This window comes from Tyto alba, unplaced genomic scaffold, assembly GCF_018691265.1.
Source record: "Tyto alba isolate M040663 unplaced genomic scaffold, T.alba_DEE_v4.0 Super-Scaffold_16, whole genome shotgun sequence".
Classification (NCBI taxonomy): domain Eukaryota; kingdom Metazoa; phylum Chordata; class Aves; order Strigiformes; family Tytonidae; genus Tyto; species Tyto alba.
In genome coordinates, this window is record NW_024881278.1 from 25,859,825 (window position 1) to 25,878,132 (window position 18,308).

Here is an 18,308-nt window from a genome sequence, read left to right on the forward strand (position 1 = left end):
ATAACAGTACTTACAAGCTTACAGATAACAACTAGTAAGTCAAATACCAATTTCTTTAGGAGATGCTTAAGTAAGGAATCTAAAGTGTAACCACCGAAAAATACATTGCAAATGTAATCTTTCTTACTGTATTAGTACTTAAAAGATATTCTGACATGCTTAATTTCCTTTAACATATCAAATTACTGTGTTAGCAAGTGTACAGTAGTGTAGTGTTCCTCAATTAGCTGAACTACATATTTCAGTAAAGATGAAAATGCCAGAGAATTTTTTAAAATGCTGTAATATCAATGAGTTATGACCACAGATTTTATATTTTTTATTTTTCAAAGGAGTATATGAGTACAATAGAAATTTTGGACCAACTCCTACTTCTACTGTGGATGAAAAATATTTTTGCAATCAGAAATTTGTATCTAGAAGTCATTGTCCCCAAGTTTCCTGGAAATTAAACCCATGCATTACTTTCAGCAAAGATTGCATACTCTATAAAAACTACTGTAGGAAAAAAAAAATCCATGCTAAATACCATGACAGTCAGTGCATTCAGAGTTGAGGCTTTCTTTGTATCAGAACAATCAGTTACAGTTTTGGGATCAGCTAGAACAAATTGTTTCTGGTTAGGACCCGACTTCTCTCCAATTCATAAATCATGTACAGTATGAATAAGTGTATTTCTGCTACACACAACTTAATTTAAGCTCTTGACCTCTAGTTAGAAAGTAATGAGTTAGCAGTGCAGTCACCTCCATCGACAGCAAGTAATACAGTGCCACTTGCTGCTCACAAAGAAGCCCTTTAATGTGTTTGTGCATACGTACATAGCAACTTGACAAGATGCATTTGTTTTTATCCGTTTTGGAAAAATACAAGAGGAAACAGATAACCCAGCAGATATGTGCTTAAAGCAGGATCAACATGGTGCAGTGTGCCCTGGTATACTCTGTCCCACAAGCAGCTGTGAGGAAGGAACATGCAAACCACTTAAACATTGTTAGAAGATCCTGCCCTAACTGGGGAGGGAGAAAAAAAATTGACTGCTGAGTGGTTTCAGGAAGACAATCTCGTGCCATTTGAAGATTTGGCAGGACTGAAACTGTTAACGTCCAGAGAGACAAGTTGCATACCAGCTATTACGTGCAGAACACAACATGCCAAGAAACTTAGTGATAAGCTGCAGGGAAGAATGGGTCTTAAAAAAGCCTAATTGTCTTAGATGAAAAATGAGACAGAGGTGACAGTGTTTTCTTAAATTCTGCCTTGGTGTGCAGCTCACATTTGATAGCTGAAAGAGAAGTGTACTCGTAGAAATGCCTATAAAATGGTCACGAGCACACCACGGCTAGAAATCAGAACACACTTTTAAGCTGAAGTTGCAAGACAACACCCCATGTGAGTGGTGAGGATGAAAACTAGTTGCTGTCCTATTGGGGTATGATCAGTTTATGGATGGGTTTATATGACCTGGTTGACTGCAACAGCAATGTACAGGATTTTGTGACCCACAATGTTCCCTTCAGTGTTGTGTTTCCAAGTGGTGCTATCATCTATATTAGAACCACCAGCACAGATTACAAAACCTTATTCAACAAGACAAACAACAACAACAAAATACACAAGAGTGCAATCCCCCCCCCAAGCCTTCTCCCCTGTATTTTATATACTTCCATTGTTAAGGAAAAAATTTAAATAAGGAACAGCATTCAATCCTGAAGCTGAGTATGGCATTAACTGGCTTTTTCCCATTAATTTGCTATTTGTGAATCAAATGAAAAGAACTACTAAGACAGATTAAGCAGTAATGCTAATGATTAAAAAGATTTTATTTTAATGGGCATTCTTCAAGAGATGACAAGTACATATAATACATTCACTCGTGTATGTCTACAGCCCTTCTGAGACCATATTCTTTTGTTTGTAATTCTTTTCAAATGGTTTGTTTTTAAAGAATAAAACCTACAAGCATTTTACAAGCTACATGGACAAAACCAAATGTATTTCATCTTTCATTCACTATTAGTGCTTGAGCTGATGTGCACACACAAATTGACACCATGCATAAGACCAATTTTTAGAATACCATCCAGGTGCTTACCAATCAAAGAAAATCAAAACAAGGGGAAAAAAAACAACCCCAAAGCAGATTAGGTAAACACCACTACAGCACCCATTAACCCATACAGTAATATTACGTTATATTTTCTACACTCACTAGTGTTGGCTTTAATATGAAGACTTATGCCAAGGAAAAAAAAAGAACAACATGAATCATCATGGTATCTGCATGTTAAGCTGTAATAAGCTGATGTGTGTAGTAAGAGGAATAAACTGAGACGTGATTTTTTCTTCATTTACAAAAATAACACACAACAAACACTACTGCAATTCCTGTTGCCAGCAAAGCACTGCATTATGTTCATGCAGCTACTGTCCAATGCAAATTTAGGTAAAGAAATTGGCATTCTTCTATAGCTACCACTTTTCAAATCAATGCATATTTTCCACCCTAAGAAATAAAAATTGTAACTTAAAAAAGACCCAAAACTCAGCATTCCTGTAGGTTTTAAAAGACACAGTGCAGTAACACTATGGAGTTGTTCAACCTTATTGCTCAGGTGGCTGCAGATTTACATGGATTTATGACGAAGTTCCTTCTATCTGACACCATACTGTTTATTCCTTTCAGACTTTGTTACTTTTATTTATGTAAGCATCTGCTTAGTAGAACTGCATTCGACCCTAGTATGTCCGTTACAAATGTCGTTTATAAAACTAAACCAAAACCACATGTCTTACAGATAAACTGTGGAAAGCTTTTCAACTAATAGACCTTTTTGATGTTGTCTGTGCCAGTCACAGCTTAACTCCTTCGGTGATCTCTTTCCTGGTCATCTCTACAAACCTGTTAGCGACTAGGTGAGATGACCAATCCTTGTATTACCAGGCAATGACATCTTCCCAGAACAGGGACTGAGATCCTTCCATTACACAACAGCATCCAAAGCCAGAGGTTGTTTTAATTTTTCTTACCAAACTCTGCCTAGGCAGTGTCTTCCCCTTTCCCATTTCTGCATGCATACTTCTCTCAAGAAACAGGCCAGATTTAAACAGAGCAGCAAAGCAAAAATCACCTCTATTTTTATTTTTTGTTTGGTTTCAAAAGAGAGAGAGACTTTCAATTGCTTTGGCAATGTTATTCCCTTTCAGGAAAAAAGGGCTGTTGATCTAAAGTCACAACACATTTTAAAATATTTAAGTAGCCGTGTTCCTTCTCATAATTCATGTTTAACACACAACACAATGTTAGAGGAGTTTATTAAAAAACTTAATCTTATATTTAAGAAAAACTGATTTTGTAAAAATTAAGAATGGCAATTTTCTAGAAATGTTAGCATCCAAGGTTAGAATGGCCACATTAAAGTACCACTTTATACTCACAGACATTTTTCCACACAAGACTCTACAGAAGGTATTATTAAAATGAATTTCCACTGAACAGAAAACACATCCTGGGCCACAGGAATTTTGAGGTTTAGAAACTGAATGTTTATAAAAATGTTTGAAATAATTAGTTAAACATGTGATAATGCACACCTATTACTTTTTCCACAACAGTCTCATGCTTGATAGCAAAAACCAAACCTCTAGTGCACTGCAATGTAAAAGATCCAACATAAATTTTAATGGTGTCTTTCTGCCATCTTGCTATCACATATTTCTGTTTTTAAAAATAATCTTTTCCTCATTTCAGAAAATGCTTGTTCAAATCAAGCAGGAAAAAAAATAGATACACCATTTAACATTGAAAATAATAGTTGTCTTTCTCAAGAACTGCAAGGGGTTTCCTATGTTTACAGAATACTTTCCACACTGTGGACTGATCCTTGACTAAACCTCCAAAGTGCTGTGGAAATACAAAATATACACAGTAAAGAAACGTGGTGAGAAAGGAAACTCAACAAAAAAAATCTAAAGATTTTCAACCCCTAGGCTTTCTTCTATTGAAGAGACCTTCTAGCAACAATTTACATGAATAAATAAAACTTTCTACAAAGAAAAGCATAAAGAGAAAGCTCACAGTATTTTATTCTAATTTACCCTTTGTCTACTTACCAGTGCAAATAAAAGGCTCATGAAGTTTGTATGTATTTTTGAAACTCAAGAACAAGAGGCCATGTGAAAATACAAATGCAGCATAGAACAAATGAAAATAGAAGTCTGAAAGCATTTAGAAATTTTTTTTTCCCAAAAAAATACAGGAAAAGACTTCAGGTATCACAAGACTCCAAAGCAAAACTTAAAATCCTAATTTATCAGCACTGTCTGAAAAACCATTTGTTAGTTTTCAATCATATCAATCTAAATTTACATTCAAATGCATGCTTCGATGTTTACAGCTGCTCCCTTTGCGAGATACTTGATCTTTTAACAAAGTTAGCATGAGTTGTTTATGAAAATTATCATCAAAACCACTTTAAATACACCATCCAAACGGCATTGTTTTCTCGTATCCTACCTACTGTAATTGAAAACTGGGAATTTACTGGAACTGACAATTTATTATGAGTCAGATGGTTGATAGCCAGTCCAACCAAAACATCTGCTCTGCACAGTCACAACTGCTATAACCCATTTCCTCTTGTGCCTGGAGTCCAACCAAGTTGTACATTACAGTTCCTTTTCTTTAAAGATGCAGACTCTGGAAAATCAGTTATTACCTTTTCTTAGTTATCAACAAAGAATCACCTTGCAACCTCTGATTACAGTATTTTTTCAAGAGGAGGTGTTTCTCTACTTGGCATGCAAGTGTGATTCCCTGCACCAAATAGCAATGCATACAGCTGTGAGTGCAGGCATATCCCAGGCAGTGTCAGGATTTTCCACGGAAGACATGAGAGGTGGGGGCATGAGATTGGGGGAAAAGACTCTGCAGTGGTCTGATGTATAAATCAAGGACCTGGGATTGGGAATCCAGTTTAGTGACATTAACTGTAAAGCAAGAACAAGAGGAAAAGAAATTTAGAATTTGGTAGAAATGATATAAAAGGATGTTCAGGAAGAGTACTGGCATGCTTTGGGGAGCACAAGCAGCTTCTGGCCTGAGGAATGGTAGGAGATGAGAAAAGGGAGCAGGGCTTCTGGTAGGGCTGTTCAGTTTGTACAGTAAGTACAAACAGCAATTGCTTTGGGGATAAAAGTGAGGTAAGGAAGAGCACACAACCTACTGAATGTTCCTTTGGGTAAGGAGATGCCTCCCAACTTTATGCTCAGACCAAATCTGCTTCAGGAGGTTCCCAGCCCCAGTTGATCATTTCTGCCTCTTCCCGGAGGTTTCTGACCTCTCGGTTCTCACAACTGCTCAATAATTGTCTTTGTGGTATGACTCTAATTGAAGGGATGGAAACCTCCAGCAAATAGGGAGGGGAAGGGATCACTTAAATATAAGCGAAGAATAAACTCAATTTACAGCTTATGTGATGGAGGTTGTGGGGAAGATGGAATAGAAAGACAGGATATGGATGAGAACACAGTGGACTGAGAAGGTGTTGATCTGAGTATCTGCAGCCAGCTTATGACAAGTCGAAGTCTTTTAACAGACACTCACTTGACTGTGGCACCTCTCAGCCCTACCAAGTCAACCAGCTTCATAGAAGTTGAATGTAAAATCTATATTTCAGGATCCTTTCTGAAGAAAAAGGTCTCCAGAGGATAAATGAGTAAGAATAGCATGCATTCCGAAAGGTAATTTATCTTATGGTCAAACTTAACTCCATGTAATTTTGCATGATACATACCTGTAATGGAACCTTACTTATTAACAATTGAACAGAGAAGTGAACAACAGAATTTGTTTTTTAAAGTCTAAATGTGAATTGCAGCAGAGAAGAATACACAACGCTATTTACTTCATTAGTACCAATGGGCCACTTGCATCATACCGGTTAGCAAAGTTCAGGCTTTTCCTTCCAAATGACAGCGTGCAGTAACGTGAAAAACAACTGTCAAATAAAGCACAAGCAACTCACACCCTTACTGCATAGCAGTTTCACTAGCCAGCTTTGATACAAGCAGTTACATGTTCTCCCAATCTTTTCCTACATCTTGTGGTTTTGTTTTTTTTTTTTTTTTTTTTTTTTGTTTTGCTTTTTAAAAATAACAAAATGAGGGTATAGCAGGCTAAGGAATGTGGAGTGGCAAAGGAGACTCTGAAATCTGCTTCACTCTAGGGAGAATACGTAATTATTCCAGGAAATTCTTTCTCCTGTCTTCCAGGAAACCCACCATGTCTGATCAAGTAGTGACGTTCTTTAAATAGGATCTTTAATGACAACAAAGGCAGTTACCTTGCATGCACTGCCCAAGGCATTGCATCGTTCCAAACACAGCCCCTCCTCTCTCAGTGTAATATGGCGAAACACTTGCCTCAGTCTGGGCAAAGAGCACGTTTGAGCCCAGTGTAATTCCTATTTTAAAGGTTACATGAAAATCACAATCTGGGAACATCGTTGCAGAATCTGAAGAGATTACTTATAGGGCAAGATACTGAGTTTTCTTCATTGAAACAAATTTAAATAAGCAATTATCTACTAAACATTAAAGTAACAGCAAGACCTCTCTCTAAATATACTATTGGGCACCAATAACTGAACATGAAAATGAGCAGTATTTTCTTTAAGTGTGAGTAACATGCCAGGGTTTTGTGTTGTTTTCAGTTTCACATATGAATAAAATGTGCTTCTCTAAGACAAAACCGTAAGATCTGCTTTGCCTATGCCATTTTCTTCTATTATGGTCATGGCAATTTACCACTACTTTCACAATATGAGTGACTGTCAGAGTTAGGTAAAGAACGCCATTAGGAAAAGCATAAGAAAAAACAAATGGTAAAAAGAAAGAATAACATTCTTGTCCATGAAAATAAACATTAGATTCACAATTTAAGATTAATGTCATTTAAGTGTATAAAAGTTAATTTATTATGATGGCAGAAAAGGTTGTGGTGACACTTTCACCACAACAATTGCTTGCTTAGGCCTGAAAAACATAATCTCAGACAATAAGGCATATTTCTTCAAAGGTCAAAAACATGTTTCGGTAAATTTGGAACTCAAATTTGAAATAAATCATCCAGGTGTGGCACAATCTGAAATTAATATTGGGTGCAGTCCAAAATTAATATTTCTGAATGGATTCCAAGTGAGCTAAAACGTATATGAAATTAATATTTAGAAACAAGAAGTACAAAGTACATTTGCGAGGGAGGATCATTCCATCGTATTGACTGAATCTTTTTAAGTCCTCACCAAAAAAAGTATTTACTAGCTATGTTTTAATGACACTACAGTAGGGGATATTTTATATTTTTGAAGAGATTGATATGTAAAACGCTCATGATCTTAAATTTCAATTTGTTCAATGAAACTTAAGAACAAGCACATTAGCTCTACCTGCTCTAATATCAGGTATCACATTCAGATTAAAGTAAGATTAAAAATCAAAATTTATATAGTTTGGGATGTCTCCACAGCAAATTAGAAAAAAAAATAACACAAAATAGGGAGAAACAATATTAAGAATCCAGATTGCTGGGAGCTAGCCTCAGACCTGATTTTTTCACACATTCACAAAAAAGTGCCTTTGTTTCCCATGACCTCAATTTATCCAACACTACAGAGGTGCTGCATAATTTTTGTTTTGTTTACTTCTAACCTAATTTCCAAGTAGATTGGAGAAGTTTTAATAAAACACTACAATTTTACCATTAAAAAATACATTAACCTCAAAGATGCCCCTGTTACTCTGACAAAATTTTATAGGCAGGAAAGATATTCCAACAGTGTCGTATCTTTCCTAAAACCTCAAGAAAACCAATCACCTGTCTCCACCATCACCAGCTGATAATGGGATGCACAAAAAGTTCACAGACTTCAAAGCTTAGTTTTTATACGTCACCCTGCATGTTCTTAAACAGTGAGCAGCAGTTGCATCCACTCAGACCAAGCTAACGTCACCACGTCTTGACAAACAGTTTTTCATCTTTAAATCAAGAGCACCACAAAAACAGGTCAAAAATTGAGATCTTACTTCTACTACCAACAACTATTGCAACAAGGCACTTTGCTGGCATCAGTGGTACTACTGGCAGAATAAAGAACAGCACAACCTGAGCAACAGTGTGAGAATCCACCTGAAACTGTAAGACTGAAAATTTGACTGTTTCCTTATAAGCACATATCCTAGATAAATGACTGTTTAAAGCTTGGTTGTAAGCAATGATCAGCCTTTTTACAAAAAGGTTGTATGTATGGTAAACACACTCTGTCTAAAAAAGTGTTAGGAAGTTATGGGTAAATAGCAAGCAAAGGACAACTAATACTAAAATTAATACTTGGACTAATAATACCATCATCCTAAATCAGGAATAATTTGGGGACAGCAAGGCAGAGAGAGTGAAGGAGGCGGCAGCTTTACTTAGTTCATCTGGGATTTGTGTATTAGTGGCAGACATGCTGATTCTGGGCAAACACTACATTCAGTTGTATATATTTACATTTGTGTATATATCTTAAGTGTACGGAGGACTCATTTTCAACAGTGTTTTAGATGTTCTCTGTTTAGAATTTTCATTTAAAATGATCAGTAACGGAGATTCAAGATTTATGTAGTGATATAATTAGTTCTAGGACTATCACGGTTCAGGCACTCTCTGTATTACCTTGCCATGTGCCAAGATACTTCCTTGCTAACAACAGCCACTAAAAGACATTTAATTCACACTTATCTCTGCATTGCTATCTACTTTTTACACTTTGAATACTGAGAACTGTACCAGGAACTAAAAATGTAGATCAGTAACCATCCCTTAAAAGACCCCCATGTTCAAAGACTGTGAGACAGGACATAATATATATATACACACATAATCTGAATTAGTTGAAACAACATAAAGTGGATTTACAATATTTCCAAGTGTAAAAATATACTATCAGTGCTCTCAGAAATAAGCAAATAGAAATATAAACACAAAACACTTTCCATTCAGATGGCTTAATACAGGTAACCTCCAAGTAGTTTCTATTCCTGTAGATCCCACAAAGCTATCAAGCCGATTCCTCAGTGTGTAATTATGATCCATTTTTTGAGGTAAGCCCGATATTTTTAAGCTTGCTTTCCCAGATAGAGTTGGAGACACAAGCAACATGGAATTCAAACCCTTCACAAGAATTTCACTGAGACTCAAATCTCTCCATCCAGCTCTTCAGATGACTGGACTTTAATTTATGCAGAAAGCAGTATTTGCATTCTTCTCCCTCATTTTACTGATTTCTCGTCTCTTTAAAAATAGTAATGTCAGTGTAGAGGCCAAAGAGCAGTCATCTCATGTCCAGTGGAAAACAAGAACTGCTAATAAATGCTTGAGTGCTTAACTAGAGTATAAATCATTAATACAGTTTAAAATAAAATAATTTTCCTGCTAAGTCAACTTTCTAATTACCAAATACAGCTCTTCTATACATGAATATTTATACTTTATATATGTAAATTGACAAAACAAACGTAATAAATTAGTATACAGGGCTCACAATTCAAAGAAGACTCAGAAGTTAACAATTATGTTTGGGAAGACTAATGTTTTTATGCAAGTAAGGATACTAGGTACAGAGCTAAGTCTTAGATGGACAGCATGACACTAATGAGAGTATTTTCTTAAAGATAATGAAATGGCTCATTGATACAATTAAATCTCACAAGAAAAAAGTTAAAGTACAGTGAGATGAGTTTATAATAAGTATTTCTGTAACTATGTTGTGGTTGCAAGTCAGTATTAAGTGCTTATTTTTTAAATAAATCCAACTTTCTAACAAAAGCTTTTTCCCCTGCTCTTCACATATTCTTATATGTTCCTGGTTCAGTGAATATCTCTGCAGAATCAGAAATACTATAGATTACATGGGTCACAACAAGAATGCCAGAGTAAAGCCATGTTCTGAGACAGATCTTCAGTGAACCAGGAAGCACCAACTAGATTTCACAGATGAGAAAGTGAATAATCAAAGTGTAAGGTAAAAACAAGCAAAGTTACATTTGCTCAGTGCTCTTTTACCACTGCAGCTTAGTACTGCTGACCTGATTTTAAAATGTGAAATATTTTCTTTTAAAACAAGGTGCAAATATTAAAAGTATTAACAGCTAAGAGTTGTTTTGCCAACTGCTGTTTCCTAGAATACCAGGAATGTTGCTTATTAAAGTCCACAGCACTTTTGATTCACAAACTGTTTACTATGCATTCCCATTTCAAGGGTATAATATTTGTATATCTTTTCCAGAGAATTCTATTATCCCTTTGTCCCATTATTACATTTATGTCTACAGGATCTTAAAAAAAATGTGTCTGTGTGGGACACTTTCTGCTTTGTACAAAGAATATGAAGTCAGAGCATCCTGCCCCTTGAGCCCTACTTACATTCATCATTCCAAACAAAACACATGCTTGGTGTAATTGTACACACAAGTGTGTATGTGTATCAATGTCACAAAGAGTAGGAACCAGATACTGTGAAAAAAAAAAAAAGAAAAAAAATTCTTTGAGTAAGAAGAGAAACACAGCTTTTTTCTTGCATTTGTGTGAAGATGGATCCTGCTACACGTGGTAAGCAGGATGCTGGAATGAGGAATAAAAACTGTATTAGTCAAAAACGATTGTGACGTTGGTCTTTCAGAGTTCATTTCTGTACTGGTATGTAAATCAGGTGCATAATGTGAGAAAAAATTCACAGGGATAGTCTCTGTTCTATATATAATAAAAAAGCCACATTCTGTACCAAGAGAGGTCTCTGAAACTTACAGTATGAGACTGTAAGTAGCTCTGTTTAAGTAGCTCTTAAACTTTGGCATACTACTCAGGTTAAGGTTGACTCATTTGTTGTTGTTTACCTTGCCCAAGACAGTGCCTGAAACACAGGGTGTCCAACTCAGATGTGGTCCCAATGAATTAAAGTGGCAGTTGTTAGAATAATATACCACATATTTCCAGATGAAAGACTAATTCCATCACTCAGATTTCCCCGATTACTGACTCAGAAAAGATCACCAGATCTTTTCTCCTATCTGTTCCACCAGTGCATCCATCACCAACTTGGGATAAAGAATTTGAAGAAGTATTTTTAAACTTTTTTATAGATTCTGGAGCTATGTTTTAATGAAAAAGATGAGGGTTCAAAGGCCACTAATATTGATACTACCCTCAAATTTTCAAAGTCTTTCCTGACACTTTCTCTCTCATATCATCAGGTCAAAGGTTGAAAGGATAATTTTCTGTAAATCTAATCAACTTTTAATGCTCTCACAAGGCCCCAGATCACCTGCATACGCTCGCTTTCTATCCATAAAACAGCAGTATGTTCTTTGGCAAGGAGAATGATGTCATCTCACACAAGCAAGACTTGGATCATGACAGAGTTTGAACTCTAAGTTTCTTACCCTGTCCTATAGAAAAGAACAATCAATAGTTGTATTTTCCTTTTTTTTTTTTTTCTTTCCTTTTTTCCTTTTTTCTTTGAAACAGTGAATTTAAGAAACTAAAGACTACATTCTTTTCAGAAGTTTTCTGAAATAATGCAAGTTTGACGTTCAAACTTTACAAGTGATGGGATCTGCTGGACAGTTATTCACTGGGTTCCACCCTGCTGTTACATACAGTTAGAGCAGACTGACAAACAATGGTAACTTTTCTACTTCCTGCTTCTTCATGAACATCAGTTCCCCTACAGGCATAGGTTTCAAAAGAATGTAGTCCTTCAATTGTGTTGTATATGTACACCTATAGTGGGACCTACTATGACACTTCTTAGGGGACAAAATATTAAGAATTTTTGAAAGAGCTTAATAAAATTGCAGATTTGGAAATCACTTGAAAAATAAAATGGCGTAAGAAACCCAAAGTAAGTGCCAGCTAAAAAACTGAGATACCAGTATGTAAGATGTCATTATAAAAAAAAAAAAAAAACAGATTAAACCCAGTGACTTAAAATAGCAGTATTTAAACTCCTATGTACATTAACAAGTTGCAAGTCCAAAACCATCAAGCCTTTTTTACTAAGAAGCCACTTAGAAAACAGTTGTGATTATCAGTGACAAAACTGTAGTCAATACCATTTTAAGGATCAAGGGACAGGGAAGATTCAAGTCACATGCATTCTGGGAATTCTCTAAAATTGCCAAATTCAGGTCAATTTTTCTAATTAATCTTTCCAGCATCAGCAACTTTTTTTGCAAGCCTATGTAAAATTGCTTCTACCATCTTGATGTCTCATGTGCAAAATTCCTCTTTTTTTACTTTATAGTGTTTCTCTAGAAATAAAATGTGTCTCATATTTTACTTCTGGGATCCAAACATTATGCATATCCTATCTTGATATTCTCTGAATATTAAGCATAGTTGAAATTTTGGTCCACTGTTTTCACTCTGCACTCTGCACCTCCACAGAAGTCGCAAAAGAAAATCATCTACACGCATGTTCTGTTCCAACCCCCACAACCACCCAATACATCAATTTCTACCTCTTTGGAAATAGAAAAAAATACTATGGAATGAGAAGTGTTGATGAAAATATTTTAAGCTAGATATCACATCTAGTTTCAAATAAAATGGTTGAGAAATACTGCTTTCACCATAAACATAGTTCAAGTTTTAGCCATGAGATAAAGCTGTCAAATAGCCCACTCTAATTAAGGCTGAGTACATTAAACAAAAACACTAACTAGTAGCAATACGTTCTTTTTAAGATTTCAGAGAAGACTCTGACTCTTCGTAGATGCATAATTGAAACAGCATACAATGAAACATCACATAGGGAATCCCAGAAACAGTTTTAATATAAGGTCTTGTAAAGTAATATGTAATATGAAAACTTACCAAGTAAAAGCATGGACATAGTATCAGAAACCGGCACTGTATTTCAATAAAAATATAGGATCTATCCATGGAGTGTGTGAATATTTCTTTGTCATCACAATAAAAGGAACTGTTATGCATCAATACTGAAATCCAAAACAATCTTATTTTTATTTTACAGTTATGCAGAGAACGGACCTTCCTTTGTATAAACTTCACAGTTCTGCAGACTATACAGCCCTGGGATTACTAAAACTTCTGCTAGCAAAGTGATAGCCATATGTTTCTGTTATGTGCAGTTCATTAGCAATATAACAACTCATGTTTAACTGAAAATTATATTAACCTGACTTCTTCAAATAAATCTACATGCATTGATATTTGTAAAAGAAAGGCCAAATAGTCAATTTAATTATTTATTTCAAAAGCTGTTATAAATTTATGGTCACACTCAATACGTAACTAGGCTTTAATTATCATAAATGTCTCTCTAATCCAAGCATCACTGGAAACAGTAAATCCAGGAAAACAAATCAGTCTAACTAGAAATACAACCTCAACTCAGACTGTTCTCATTCTACAATCTAGATACAGCTCCACCAAGTTACATACACTGGGAATGGACCCTCAGTTTTAGCTCTGCTGCGTACTTCTTTCAAAGGTGTAGCTGTTTGCCACAATAAAATTCATAGCATTTTACTTAGATTAGTTTTAAACAATTCAAGAAATAGCACTTAGCTGCAAGCCATTGTAAAATGTCCCACAGCTAAGCACGCCAAAAGATAACGTTTCAGGAAAAGATATGCCAATTCATATATCTTCACCTTCCTTTGCACAATGTTATCATCACAATTATAAGCTCCTTAGATATACCCATGGCAAATGCAGGTGCACATACACATATGTATGTATACAGGTTCTTTTAAAAGTTACACTCTATTTACCAGATAGTCACGGCAATAATTTGCTTAAATGAAACAGAAGTGAAGATCCTTCCATCCTCTCCTTTTCTTTCTTGCTTCATTTGGGATCCACACTACAGTCCTGCCAGCTCTGACCTTTCAGCCCAGAGAGTTACTCATGAACAAGAACTTCCCATTAACTATGAAACTTGAGATGTTTCCAGCATCGTTAACTGTTTGCTCCATAAGAGAAGCTACTCCTCCCTCTACTTATATTTGGCACCACCACAATGTCCAGAAAGCTCTGTCTAGATCAAGCCTTCAGTTCCCTTGATAGGTCCCCAGACTCTTTCAGTAATATTAAGTAAAAACTGTTAAATATTCTTTGGAAATAACCACTGGCTCCCTGTGAGCACATGCTTTTTAGCCCCTATACCCTAAGTCAATCAATATGAAAACTTGTAGTCTTTCAGTTTTCCAACAGGTCTACTTCTGAAACTGCTTTTCAGCTGGGCTTTAACACTCTCTCGACTTTATCAATGACAATATTTATACTTATATGAAAAGAAACTTTAAATACTTTCCTTTTCCTCTCTTTTGTCTTCATCTGCATTCAACTCCTAAATATCCTAAACTAACTGAAGGATTTCATAAAGGTCTTCTGTTTGTTTTGTGGTTTGTCTGTTTGGGTTTTTTTTAAATAAATTTTTTACTTTCTTTCCACTTCATGTATGATTTTCCCAGGAACAGGCGCTTCAATTGCTTGAGTCCCTTCAGCCTGAAATACAAGCTGGTTGCTTAAACACATCTGACTTGGTTTTTACTCAGAACAACTGCACTTGACACTACTTTGTCTTAAGGATACTCTGTGTCCAAACAGATGTGCTTATGGTAAGTGGGTGGTTGTTAGCTTTTAATAAATATAGAACAGATATCCTTTTCCACTAGGACTAGTCAACACCTACAGATTTGTATATATTTCATTCCTCCAAAACTTGTATTTCATTCATTCTGAGAAGTTTAAACCCCACTGCATTCATCAAGGATAGAGTGTTCCCACGTTAAGGAATATTCTCTGCAGGTATTTTTGTATCTATGAAATTGGTTTCCAAGATGCTTTACATTAAAACTTTAATCTTCACAAGATTACTATAATTATTAGTTGCACTGTAATAACTGGTTTTGTGGCAACCACATGTTTGATGCTCTATTGTTGAAAGAGGAGCAGTCCCTTTTGTAAGTCTTTACTATCTGGAAGGCAGATATATAAAGATACCAGGAAAGTCCAGAGACAAAACTAAACATCCCAATTTTTTCCCTAATGTTTGTTTGCTTTGTATTGTAATTAACTCATTTTTTTATAGCTCTCACAACAAATTATCTTAGAACAAGAATAGGAACTAACTGAAAGTTGTTCTTTCCCATGGCCAGTTTCACTCTAGAATGTACTGATATGTGAGGTACAGTTATTTGAGAAAAGGGGAGAACAGAACAGACACACTCAGTCAGTATAATCACTGATGCTTCATTTCCTTAGGAAATCAAGCTGAAATTACAGATAAATGAACAATATGTTTTATCTGAAATATGGTAGGTATATGCTTGACATAAAAACGTATGAAGAAATCCTTCATGGAAATGTGTTCAGAGGATGCCAGCAGTACTCTATTACTTCTAGAGGCTGTTATTTCTATTTTGTATAGCTCCTTCAGAAATAGTCATCCATTCACTTTCTGAGAAAACAGTTTAAGACAAAAATGTTGCCTTGATTTACAGGAAGGTTAAAAAAACAGGAGGGAAGTCTGAACTGTAAAGGTTCAACGTCTGTAAAAACTGCACTCCACATTTGGGGAAGATCAGAATTTAGATTATTCTTGCTTTACTTTTGGAAACAGAAGAACTGGACAGCTATTAGGAGAAGGAGGAATGAGAAAGAGTGGACACAGACATTTCTAACTTTCATCAGGCTATATACTGCTTGTTGAAGAAAACTAGGATGATCCTATCGGAAACTTTATTTCACAATTACTTATGCTGGTGAACACCCATCCACTTAGAAAATTCACCACCAGACTGTAGCAAAGGTGCTACACTTCAAATAATCTTTCATAAACAACCGTCTCCTCTTTATTTCAGTTCAAATAAAATATTTCAGTGCACTATCTGTTAACATGAACAATATAATCCTTTCTTCAATTCCAAGAAACACTTCAGTTTCACTATGCTTACATGAAGAAACCTTTCTCTAAATGCCCATACATCATGACCTGTTAACTTGAATATACAAAAACCAACGGTGTACTAATTAGCAAGAACAGAAATATGTGTTATCTTTGAAGATCATTTATAACCATATCACATTAGATTTTGAAATAGACAAATAAGAGGAAATACTCTTTTGAGTCTTCATGCTACAGATGTTAATTTCTAGGTATAGTCCACTAATTCCCCATTAATTTCTTATGAAATATGAACTGCTGTCATTCTTGTTCTATCATATTTTCATTAAATATATTATAGGTAAAATACATTATCCAAGACAATGAGTGGGGCCACAACTTACTGTTGTGACATGGTAAGTAAGTGACATAATGCACTGGATCTTACAAGTACTTTTTGTGTATTATGTGATCCTCATGATCAACTCTTTCAGTTAAAATAAGGTTTACTGTTAGAAGAATATGTACATTCCCAGTGACCTAAACACTGTTCTTTAATCTAAGATAGTAAAATTATTGTTAATGCAAAGTCCAATAGGAGATCCTTTCTCTTGTCTGTAATTCTCCATGGAGGTTAGGTAATGGAATCAAAAACATGAGCTTTAAACAGGTGTTGGCACAAACCTGGTTGCAGGAACCAGAGCAACCTTAAGCAATGTTGCAGTTACTTGATGTCTGCTCACTAGACTTGACTCATATCTTTTTATGAGCCTTAGGCAGTTTGTGAATATATATCTTTGCATTAATTCCCACCTAACAAAGTTGGATTTAAACAAACTTAGGATGTTACAATTCTCACCAGAACTGAGATGCAATATTATTCTAACAAAGAAGTTTAATAGGTTTTTGCCAACTCTGACAAAATCCTTTGTTAGTGGATATCGCCAATAAAGTAAACATCGATCTTCAGTTTCACTTATGTTATAAATAATGTCACTTCATATCTTTTGCATCAGTGAAAAACTTCTGTCTGACATATATCATCAAGACTTTTTTTTTTTTTAACCAGGAAACTTAAGTATTTTCCATGTTTCAGCACCTGGAAACCTAACGATAGGTGGTCTGAGGGTACCCAACTGTGATATTGAAAAAACTAAGTTACCATCATTAATTATTTAAGAAAAAAAAAAAAAAACTCAACAAGAAAGATAAACTTCTGACACCACTACCAACAATAAAGTAGGCATGAGTAAGGCTGATCTGCTTTGGGACCTATAGCGTTGTTCTGTCTGAAAGACAGTGCTTCATTTGGTTCTGAGTCTACAGTCAGAAGATAAAACAAGTCTTAGACTACGTAGAACTTCTCCAGGCATATAGAAAATCCAAGGACTCTGCAAAGAATACTGTAGGGATGATCAAGATACTCTTCAATACTACTTCTGAAAGCCAAGATGTCTTATTTATTATGGCTTCTGCTCAGAGTAAGTAAACAAATTTCATATAAGGAAGATCTTGCTCCCTTTGATGTAGGGGGGGCTTAGTAGGTTCTAGCACAGTTTAGAGCAGGTAAGAAAGATGATGAAAGCCACTGTCTTCAGAAGAGCAAGAAATAAATACTGTAGCACTAATCAAACAGACCTCTGGTGCTTAGGGTTGAGCTCTGCGTTGAGAAAACTTGGCTAATGCAGAAGTAATTATGTCAGGTTTTTCAATCTTGCCAGAGCTGATACTGAAGCTATCAGCAATACAGTCACTGGTAACAGGTGACTCAGCACAGGGAATACCAATGCTTGTGTACTGGATAGTTGGTATCATAACAAAATTTCATAAACAAGTTTTTTCCATAGAGTGCTGGATCATGCACAGGGCAGCTAGAGGAAGACAATGAACTGAGGCCATTCCTAAATTCAGATGTGGTTTGACCAACTTAACACCACGACAGCCTGAAATGCCATTTACATCTAAGCACCTGAATGTTTACTTGCCAATGAAGGCAAAAGGAGAATGACACTTAAATCTCACCACTGAAAGTCTACTTAATTTTAATGTTAAGTGAATTTGATGCACACCATTGCTCAAGTGGATAGATTATAATTTCCACTGTCTTTTGTTTCATTTCACATATTGAACTGACATTAAATAATTTTTAAAATAAAGCAGCACAAAAGCATTTGCAAAGTACTTACAATGCAAAACATCTGTAATCCTACACTCATACATACACACATTTTAAGCTGTTGGTAGCAATTCAAACTATACTTAAAATGGATTAAAACAATATTTAAAAAATATCCTATGACGAAAGCAAAACTTAATGCTGAAAACAATTATTTCAAGCCTTTTCAGTTTGCT

General features: G+C 35.4%; 1 protein-coding gene across 2 annotated transcripts in view; it reads right to left on the reverse strand.

The window, feature by feature from the left end:
* BABAM2 (BRISC and BRCA1 A complex member 2) overlaps positions 1 to 18,308 on the reverse strand; it is a 174,149-nt gene that overhangs the window by 82,523 nt on the left and 73,318 nt on the right. The gene's annotated exons all lie outside the window — the stretch shown is intronic.